This window comes from Camelus dromedarius, chromosome 13 (genome assembly GCF_036321535.1).
Source record: "Camelus dromedarius isolate mCamDro1 chromosome 13, mCamDro1.pat, whole genome shotgun sequence".
In the NCBI taxonomy this organism is placed as follows: domain Eukaryota; kingdom Metazoa; phylum Chordata; class Mammalia; order Artiodactyla; family Camelidae; genus Camelus; species Camelus dromedarius.
This window is the reverse complement of record NC_087448.1, coordinates 45,425,206-45,436,569: the sequence shown is the minus strand read 5'-3', so window position 1 is coordinate 45,436,569 and position 11,364 is coordinate 45,425,206. Positions and strand designations below refer to the sequence as shown.

Here is an 11,364-nt window from a genome sequence, read left to right as displayed (position 1 = left end):
TGGAAGACACTGAGAAGAAAGAATCAGAAAAAGAACAGGTAAGTTTTGGGTTATATATAAAGTGTAGAGAGTTAAAAGGAAAGGTTAATATCTTAATGTACAGGAGAAACAGATAAGAAGATAAATACTGAAAAGTCTACTTGCTTTGGTAATAAAGAAGTCAAGAGCAATGTTGATTCAGTGAAGTTGTTGAGGTGGAGAATCATAATTACAGTAGGTTGAAGATTGAATGGGAGGTGAGCAAATAGAGCTTGAAGTGCCATGAAAGCAGGACCAGCCTTGTCTTGCTTTTTATGGTGTCCCCAGGCATAGCGCAGAGCCCGACATAAGAAAGGTTTTCAATAATAGTGTTAATAGATAGACAGAGATCGACTAATTCACCACCATTCTTTTCAGAAATGGAACTGAAAAGGAAAGAAAAGAAGTGGTGCCAAAGCCACAGGGGAATGCAGTATTTAAAAAGTTTATTTTCTTGTATTTCTGTATAAAAATTGAACCGTAGTTCTCGGCATTAGGAAAGGAAAGTTTGAGTATATAAGAATTGGTGGAGAGCTAAATTATGAAACAAGATGTAAGAGTTGAGAGAGTATAAGACCACGGGTGAAAGTGTTTTATCCCCTAATGGTTGAGTGTGATTTGGTAAGTGCATAGGTGGGAAGTTTCCAAAGTATAACATAGATTTTATTTTTTTTTTAATATAGCAGAAGGCAAAGTAATTTTATGAGGGCAAAAAGCAGGAGGTTGGCTAAAGACTGTAAGAAGAGTTGTGGAATTTCAGAAAAGAAAAAGGTTATAGATAACAGGCAAGAAAGACAATCGATGAACAGCACTAAAGTTCAACCTAAAGTTAAAAACATAACTTTATAATATCAACTATTTACAAAGCTAAGCAATTTTGAGGACTAGATATAGCAGTGCAGATTGATTGAAGGAGACAATAACTAAGTCCAGGATTAGGTATTTTGGATAAAAAAAAAATGAAAACAAGTGTTTAAATAATTGAGCAGTTCTAATGACCATCTACTATGACTTAGATATTTTCAGGAGGTTAAAGAGCAAGTATTAATGAACTGAGAGTAAGAGATAGAAGGGATATATGATCTGACCAGGAAGTGAGATATTAGCATTTTATATGTGTGAGATGGGATATGGCTATGGAAAGTCTAAGTATACAAGGGTGAAAAGAATGGGAATTGAATGAATCAAACTACTTTTTTTATTGCAGTATAGTTGATTCACAATATTGTTTCTGTTTCAGGTGTACAGCAAAGTGATTCAGATATTTATATAGATATGTATATATATAGATATGTGTATATATATGTGTGTGTGTGTGTGTGTGTGTGTATATATATATATATATATATATATGATTATTTTCCATTATAGGCCATTAAGAGATAATGAATATAGATAATGTGCTATATAATAAATTCTTGTTGTTTAGAATCAAACTACTTTTTAAGCTAAAATGGAAGAGAGATTCTCCACATAAGTATTAAAAGGACTCAAAATGGTGGCACAGCTGGAAATAGAAAAGAAGTCAGTAAGGTAAGGCAAAGTATACATGGAAGGCTAGACTACTTATTAATAGTGACAAATTTATTCAGAAAGCATAGCTGGCAGTGTAACCCAATGGAATGAGATTCAAAGTAAGAGTGGTTTTTGTATCAGAACAGAACTTAAGGGATAGGACAGATATGGAAAAGAGAAACTCTATTTAGAGATATTTGGGATAAAAGAGTCATTTTGATTTTTTTTTCTGGATATATATGAGTTTTTTTTTTTTTTAACCATCCATATTTTATTTTATTTTAATTTTTACATTTGGGCTTACTCTTGATGTTGTACATCCTATGGGTTTTGACAAATGCATAATGACATGTAGCCACCACTATAGTATCATACATAATAATTTCATTGCCCTAAAAATCCCCTGTACTCCATCTGTTCATTCCTCCCTCCCCCACTCCCTCCCTCTCTCCAAACCGCTGGAAACCACGATATTTTTATTGTTTCTGTAGCTTTGCCTTTTGATTTAAGGATAAGCCATATTATACAACAACTAAATTTAACTTCTGTATTTCTAATAAAACTTCAATTTACATTGACTGCTTTTAGTTCAAAATTGTATTGTATGCATTTTGAGTCAGTCCATGGGTTATTTACTACGGATGCCTAGATAATTTAAAAAATGTCTCTGGTGTCTCTGGTAGCTCAATGGTAGAGTGTTTGCTTAGCATGCACAAGGTCCAAGGTTCAATCCCTAGTACCTCCATTAAAAAATAAATAAATAAACCTAATTACCATCCCACAAAAATGAAATGAAATAACAAAAAATAAATATATATAAAGAAAAAGATTTAAAAAAGAAAATATGCAATTGAAAAGCTCATAAACTACTAGAGACTCACAGTTTATCACATCTTGTAAATAGAAAAGTTTTTCCATATAAATAAATTAATAAACATAGAACCTATTATTATTTTTAGCCTTAATTTACAGTAATTGTTTACTTAGAATCTACTAGTGACAATCATTGGCATATAAAGTAGGATCAAAGTTTATTTCTTCCCTTAAGGATATAATAACTTATTTATACATAAAACGAAAGAGTAACATGACATGTCATGTAAATGATAAAGACAGTACATGTTTCAGGAGTTTGCAAAGAGAAACCCGACCATGTTATCTCATTTTGCTGCAAGCTTCAAAAGTGCTCTCTCGATGATCAACACTCTGTTCTTGTTTGACGAAACAATGAGTAAAGTTAAAGACATTCTAGAGGGATTTTATAGAGTGTCCTCAGACATTCTAGAGGGCATTACAGGAAACAGAGCATCCTCTGAAATTTCTCATTCCCTGCTGGATCTGCCTAGGGGAATAAAGATAATTATGATGATGAGCTATATCATTATTACTTTAATTTATTGAGTGCTAATGGTACACTCAGCACAGTAGTAAATAACAAAATGGAAATGATCACTCCAGCCTCAGGATATAGGCAGAACATAATAACAAACATGGATATAGAAGGGGAGGGCAAGCCCAACACTCAGTGGCATTTTAGAAAAACTAAACATGGAATAAATCATTTAAGTTGACCTAACAAATAAGTGAGACATAAGAGAAAATACTGAGAAAGATAGAGCACTGTGATTAGTGAAAGAATTAAAAAACACTTTAATATGGTGAAATAATATGAGACCAAATCAACCAGACACTGGAGGACAGTCACTATTTCAAATGTGCAGTTCATTCTCAGATCAGATCTCACATTACATATCCGAGGCTTTAAATTGAAATGTATGAGGGCTACCATGGAAATTTACCATCTTATGTATTGAGCAATTCAAAGGTCCTCAGTGAGACTGCAGGAAAACTAATAATTATGGATGAAATGGGAGGTATCAGTGCTATAGGAACAAGGACTTAACCAAGTCTAGACGGGTCGTAGAGATATGTGGTGGTATGATTCTGACCTGTAGATTGGGGTGCAGAGGAAAGTGGTCCAGAGAGAAAGAGAGAGAGAGGAATAGAAAAAGAGTGAGGAAGAGAGTAGCAGAGAGGTAAGACTGGAGAGTGGGATATACAGGCTTTTTAGTTTTTGTCTCTATTTATTCCTGAAGCCATGTGCAATTTTAATTTTACTTTCATCGTCTTTAGACAACTAGTATGCTTATAACAAATTGTTTTTGTGTTTTTAAGGATTCTGGTATCTACAGACAAAGAATCTTAATTGTTGGTAATACTCCAATATCCAGTGATATCAGAAAACAGTTAAAGTCTGACATAGTCATAATATTTGAGAAGGGCACATGACAGTAAAAATGGTTCAGTGGGCAAGGATATAGAACTATTAAATGAAACAGTCTAGAAAAATGAGAGTTGATATAGGATGTGATGTTTTAAAATGTGAGATGACATTAAGAATATGAACATAGTAAAATGGCTGTATTCATCTAATTCTACTATACAAACATTTGGGTCAATTCCTGAAATTTTAACAGATGAGGGTGTTACATAGCAAAATGTTAGTCAATTTTTGAATTTATTACTTTCAGAGCAGCAGAAATAAATGACAAAAATCTTCAAAATAAACATAATGAATTAAATATGGAAACTTGGAATAGTTTTCCTACTATTTTTGTGAGAATTTATCTTCTCTGCCTAATCTCTGGGTGTATAAAACTGATTCATTTCAAGATGTAACTTGAAAATCTTACATCTTTATTTTTTTCAATTATTTCAGCTGAACATATTTCTTACCCTATGATATTATAAAAACTTATGTATGTTTTTTTTTTTTTAATGAATTCTGTTTTTGGTGTTTTGTCTAAAAAAAAGCTATCACCAAACTCAAGTTTATGAAGACTTTCTCCTTTATTTTCTTCTAGGAATTTTATAGTTTGCATTTCATATTTAGATCTATAAACTATCTTGAGTTAATTTTTTTTTTTTTTTAGGGCAGTGACCATGCTATGATGTACCACCACATGTCAAATTCATTTCATGGACCTTTGGCAAAATCAGAACTAATTTAAGGATGTCAAAGGAAAAATTGTACCAGATAAATTTAATTAAGCAAGCAAGGAAGACTTCATTCAATGCCATTGTGATAGAGGTCAGAATTCAGTCTGAACTCAACTCTACTGAAACAAAAGGTGGTAGAGTCTTTTAAGAACTGGTGTAGAGGGAGGAATTGTAGACCGTATTTGTTGTTAATTGACTATACCCGGAAGATAAATGGATTTTCCCTTTCCCATATATTCACGACCGAAGGTAGTTTTACAACTTGGGGTGAGGTGTACACCTAAGTTAGACCTCCCCCCAACCCACAGAATCAGAGATACAGAGGCTACCTTCCTTCTTTGATGATTAAATTTCAAAGGATGGTCTCCTGATTCTCAAGAAAATATTCTTCTGTTGTAAAACTGACATGAAGGACTTGAAAATATCTCAAAAGGTCAGAGAAAAAAAATTTACAATTATAAATTTTCTAAAGTAAATCCTATAAGAAGAGGGAGATCACAGACTGAAGTCAGGAAGAAGCTGGTTTAAAATTTATTAAACTGAGGGGAATGGAAGACTAGCTTCATCAAAGACAACATCAATTGTTGCCCTTTTAAGAGATCTGGTACATTAAGGTGTTAGTTTATTTTTGCCAAAAGAAATTGTTTTTGTTCAAAAACAATTGTGACCTAAATAGGTTAATATTTCATCATAATTTATTTTTTCAAGACATTCCTGGAAAGAAACAGCCCCTAAAATAATTGTGCTGTCATTTCAGTAGCTACAATCCCATAATTTTAAGTTCTATGAAAGTCTTTTTAAAACTTTTCTTGAAAGCCACCAATATTTGACAACCCTTTGTCCTCAGGCTTAACATACAGAACCACTTACTCTATTCTACAAGAAATTTAGAATTTCAAGGTAGTGTACAGATACATGTCATTAGGTATATCTATAGTGTAATTTCCACATTTTGCATATTTTAAGAGGTTTTCCACACCACTCTCATGAAGGATGCATTCAGACTAAGATCTGGATATAATGCCATTAATTAATAATATTCTATATCACATAATAATAATGTGATGCTTTTTAATTGACATAAAACATTACATTAGTTTCAGGAGTACAAAATAATGATTTTTGTATGTATTGCAAATGGTCACCACAATAATTCTAATTAACATTCATCACCACGTGTTATTTTTTTTTTCTTGTGATGAGAACTTTTAACATCTACTCACTTAGAGACTTTCAAATATACACTATGGTATTATTAAATAGTCACCATACTATACATTGCATCTCTAGGAGTTATTTAGCTTTATAACTGAAGGTTTGTGCCTTTTGACCATCTTCATTCATTTCTCTCACTCCTCACATGATTTTTTAATTTCACATATTATAACTCTATCTAGAACTTTCCTGAAAAAATTTCATTGAGTACTACTGTGAACATAATGAACATCTCATTAATGGAGAGAGAAACAAAATATATTGCTCTTGAATTAGAGTTTTCTCCTTATTTTATCATTTGGAAATTAATTGTCCTTCATAATTAACTCATATATTTAATTTTAGCAATTCCATGAATATGAATCATAGATGGAAGTAGATAATGGGGTGACTCTACTGCTACAGTCTTTGTTCAAAAACAATTGAAAGGAATGTCCGTTATTTTAGGTGAACCTTTAAAGGAAAATGTATCCTGCATTCTGTTTTGCTAAGGCCTGCCAAGGAATGTGGCAGGGACTGTCTTTTATCATTGATGAAAGTCAATGACCTTTACTCTCGAGGAGCAAAATGGGAAGACAAGCCATAGTCAGAATGAAGGGATTATAATAATAACTTGGAATAGTGGGTAGAATATTCACCTTGGACCTACGAATCTTCTTCTGAATCCTCTGAGGTAGAGGATAAGCCCAAAGATAGCCAAGAATTTGAATATCTCCAAAGAGATAGGGCCTTTGATCACTGCTGATTCAGGAGAAATTGAATTACATATCCCTAATCAGATTCAGGTGAGAGATTTTATTTGTATCTTCCATTTTGAAGGAATTAGGGCGTGGAGCATGTAGATGGAAATCAAAGGTAATTTTGGAAACTCCAAAGTTCACTAGTGAGAAGGTAGAAAGGTAATTATTAGAAGAGCATTCTGTATCTTTTTTTATTTGCCATACTTCCCTGCCTGTGAGCCTTTTCTTAATAAACAAGTCTATCCACTTTGGATCTTGGGGAATTAGGATTGTTACAATTTCAGAGAAAGACAGGCACTGCCCAGCTTTTGGACCTTCTTCTTAATGGTCTTTTGGGAAACTAAAGAAAGCTAAAATCAAGAACAATATCATAAGCGAGGAGGGTATAACTCAAGTGGTAGAGCACATGCCTAGCCCGCATGAAGTCCTGGGTTCAGCTCCCAGTACCTCCATTGAAGAAATAAATAAATAAGTAAAATATCTAATTACCTCCCACCTATTTAAAAAAAAAAAAAAAGTCTAAAAAAAATCATAGGAAGAGCTTGGCAGATAACTAACTCAGGGAAAGCAGGACTACCTTGCCTTAGGCTGGATTAAGAAGAAAGGAAGGGGTTGCTCTCAGAGAAGGTCAAGACTTGGAAAGTGGCACCAGGCCTGGTGAGTCTGAGAAGAGTCAGTAGTGAGAAACCCTCCCATCAATATTTCCTTGCCCAGAGCCAGGGAGACGGGAGAATCCCAGCCAGTATCTTTATACCATTGTTTAACATTTTAGCAAGCATATCACACAGCCTACACTGGACAATCATATCATTTCTTCTCCTTATCACTGTTGGAAGTCAGATCTCCATCTGCAGCTGTCTGAAATGGGTTTGGAGATCTAAATAAGGAAGTAGCTTGACTTTGCCTCAAAAATGCTATGTTCCAACCTATACTGCTTTGTGTTGGCCATTCTGTCTTCCCAAAGTCTTAGGACACTCATTAATTCCTACTCAACAGAATTGGAAATCTGGACATCAAAATATCCTGAAGAAAAAAATGTAGCATCACATTTAAGAATGAGAGGTCTGGACTCAGAGGGATCTTGGTTCACATCTTGTCTTCTTAATCTCTGCCTAACTACACATCTCCAAAAGCATCATTCATGCTAACTGTATGATAACTGAACATATTAAGATTACTCTGGTCTAAAAAGAAAAAAAAAAAAAGAAAACACTGCATTTAGTTCCATCAACAGTATGATTGGACAGTGATTAAATATTTACAATTCAGTCTGGATTTTGCCACCAAAACGATGCTGAAGCTGTGCCTGTGGCAGCTCTGTTTGGCCAGCTCTGGACCATACCTGTGTGCTGCAGGTAGATCAAGGAAGCACCATAAAAAATTATCTTCTTGTAACATAATTTCTTGTGTTGCACTGATGGTCTATGTAATTACTGTCTTCAGATTTGTACCTGGTTCTAAAATGGACATTTCTTCTTCTTCACTGTCTGAGAGTAATATGGGGGCCTCTTGGCTTCCAATATTAGCGACTTCTACGTCAGTGTCCATTTTTATACTATCGAGAATGATAAGTTCATCACTGCCACCTTCATCCTACTCTTCTTCCTCAGAGTCTTCAAGATCAACCCAGGACTTTTCTATTCCCTCTCCAATTTGGGCAGTTCCAGGAGTCTACAGCATAGGTTTAGAAACAACGTCTGAAGGAGGGTCAGCTTCTGAAATGATTTCTTCTGCTTTCTCCTCTACATAGGGGGTATCAATAGGAACCTTTTCCATTTTATATTCCCTTATAACTTGATTTGCTATAGACTCTGCGAAGCCAAACTTTCTACCTTCTTTCCCAACTTTCTGGTCGTTCTCCTAAACTCTCTGTATTAGTGCTGTAATGTCCACTACTTTCACACCAGCTATTTTATTTTCTATACGACTCCGATTTTCCAAATAGGAAAATTTCTCAGTGATGCATTCTTATCAAATGAGAATTCAGGTTTGGTGAAGGAACTCATAGGATTCTACTCAAATGGGAAATCTTATTGTAATATCTTATATGTTTTAATATAAGTCAATAGGAGTGTTAACACCCCCAAAGACATGGGAATCAATGAAAAGGGGCAGAGGTGTAACCGAAACCTAACTCTAGAGGAAGGATTCAGGGAAACAAGCCTTAAAGTCTTAAGTCAGCACTACTTCCTGTATTTTTATTACAAGCTTTGGGACAGTCATGTCAAAATAACAATTTGGATATCTGCTTCTGTTGGAGAATATCCTCAGACAAAGTAAAGGATCTCTTGGCACCTCCCTCTTCCTCTCTCTACTCCTTGGTACAAGGCTGCATAAATGAACAGTGCTGTGAGAAGGCAGGGCACCAAACAGGAAACAATCATCTTTTATGGACTCCAAGACATATTTTTACTTGTTAATATTTATGAAATCTGACTGCATCCCACAATTGACAGTATCCATAAATTAAATGACTGGGCATTATCTTTCTTGAGGGCACATTAAGCACTTTGCACATTACAGTGGGTGGCATCTTCGATTTGATGAAACTGCCCTTTGGCTGGTGAAGGGAGGGATTAGTGCTCTATGATCACTTACAGGAGATCATGACCCAGAATCTGAGAAAAGCAGTGTGATTACCAACAGTAAGGATTCTGAATTTTGAGATGTGACAAACACGAATGAATAATGAAAGGAGCACTAACTCTGGAATTTGAGAGAACTAAAACCATAGGGCCTAGATCCAAACACCTATTAGCGTTATGACAAAGGAAAGTTGTTTTAACTTTCCTGTTTCACTTTTACTCCTATAAACTGGGATGACAAAAATCAAAGGGCTACTGTGGGCTATAGATAGATAAGCCCACCCTGTAAAGTCCATTACATTTTCTAATAAATTATTATTTTTTCAAATAATTATGATGCCACTGTTTTAAGATAATTAGAAGAGTAGTGTTAGTGTTTGTGCTTCTTTTTCTCTATTTATAGAGTGAAAACGGCTGTGGTTCCATTTGCTCTTTTACTCTATACTACATTGTTAATGATGCTCCGCGGAGATGTCTTCCTGAAACAATGTTTATTTCCTCTAAATGTATATAATTGTTCTTTTTGTTGCCTTACTTTCAGTATAACCACTGTAACCCCATGATTTTTTCTGGCCAATGATTTTTGTTGAAAGCAAGGTTACCTGAACTGAACTTGGTTTAATTGATTTGTTCAATGGAAACACTAAGAATAGCATTTGAAAGGTTTAAATTCGTCTAAAACTAGTTACAGGAGCTAAGGGATGAAATAATGCCACAATCAAGGCCCTACCTGTCAAAGCAACTCCATTGGAGAATTCTTTTAAATAAATTCCATTTTTGGAATTCAAGACTACAGAAGCTTCTAAATGACAATTTTCATTTCATCTCAAGTGCCAAGGTGTTTCTGTCCTGTTCTATATGTATCACAATATTAAAGAAAATAACCAACATCCATGTAATGGCAAATGAAATTAATGATTCAGACAATTATAAAAAGAACACTGAGCTATTAAAATTAGTGTGATCTTTAAGAAATTTCAGCCCAGCAGTATTAATGCTATTAAAAATAGCAAGATCATAACAAGTAGTCATTAGAATTTGCATACGTGAGTGAGAATGTTCTTAATTACAAATTACATTCTCTAAATTATTTAGAAGCTGTAAATCAGCACAACAAAGAATAACAAGTTTAAGGAGTAAAGTGTTTTAGGGGATTTTCGGATGCAAATGATGGAGACAACAACAGCAAAAAAAACCTGCCTTTTTTCAAATTAAATATTTTATTTGGATAAAATATTATGACAGCAAATATAAAAGTTTTTAAAATTCAGTGATACCTCCATTAATCTGGACTTCTGTTTTCAGGAAACCTCAAGTGTTTTTGAAACAAAAGTGAGTCAGACTGAGTCCAGGGATTTCCAAAGTAACAGGTATAAAGTTCTGTCTTTAAGTCAATCATTTAACAATTATTTGGCAAATATTTATTTTCTGGGAGTCCCTGTGTAAAATGTTACAAAAATTTTGATGGACAGGTCTTGAGAAAACTTCCCTATCCAGGAAGATGCAGTAGACCAAATTTTCTCTATTCTTCCCACCAAGGAAAACTAAAAGTCCTAGATATTACATATAAAACAAACTTAAGATGACCCTGAAAACTGGGCAGGATAAGTCAAGGGACCCAAGGGAAGATGGTAGTGTGTTTCCTAGGTTCTTCCGTGACTTCATGTATCCCAGACTGTTCACGAAGAAGCTGGTGACCTGGAACTGCCAGCAGATGCCGACAAAAATCCCCAAGAAAAGCCTGTTCTCTGTGGCCGAAAGACCAGGAAACAGACAGCCTAGCAAAACAGAAAACTTTTTTGGATGACAACTACTTTATCCCAGTCAAACACCATAGACCAAATTGGAACTCCACCCTAGCAAAGGCCAGGTAGTGAGCCTAGAATTCCACCCTTGCCAGGCTGTAGCAAGATGACCCAACTTACCTGCCAGGGTGGTGTCAGAGAAGACTGAGTGAGGAGCTAGAACTTGCGTCCCAGCTTGGAGTAGAAAGCTTACCATCCCTGGTGCCAGTGGAGTCCAGCAGGGAGCAGTGAGGAGATGCTCTCCCAGCCAAGGAGTGTATCAGCAGATGCCTAGTGGGAGGGTCTGAATTCACACTGCAGCCCAGCTGTCATAAAGATTCTCTCATTTCTGGGTGTTAAAGAAGGCTGCGTGGAGTACCCAGAACTCCACCCCACCTGGCAGTAACAAGTAGCACCCTACCACCTTCTACCCATCAGACAGTACCAGAGGAAGCCTGAAGAAACACAAGACTTAAATGAGATCTGGAGTTTTATAATACTGAAAAT

The 11,364-nt window shown here is 35.1% G+C and overlaps 1 pseudogene; it reads right to left on the bottom strand.

The window, feature by feature from the left end:
- Positions 1-6,765: 6,765 nt before the first annotated feature.
- Positions 6,766-11,074, bottom strand: LOC105086652 (exosome complex component RRP45-like; annotated as a pseudogene).
- Positions 11,075-11,364: the final 290 nt, after the last annotated feature.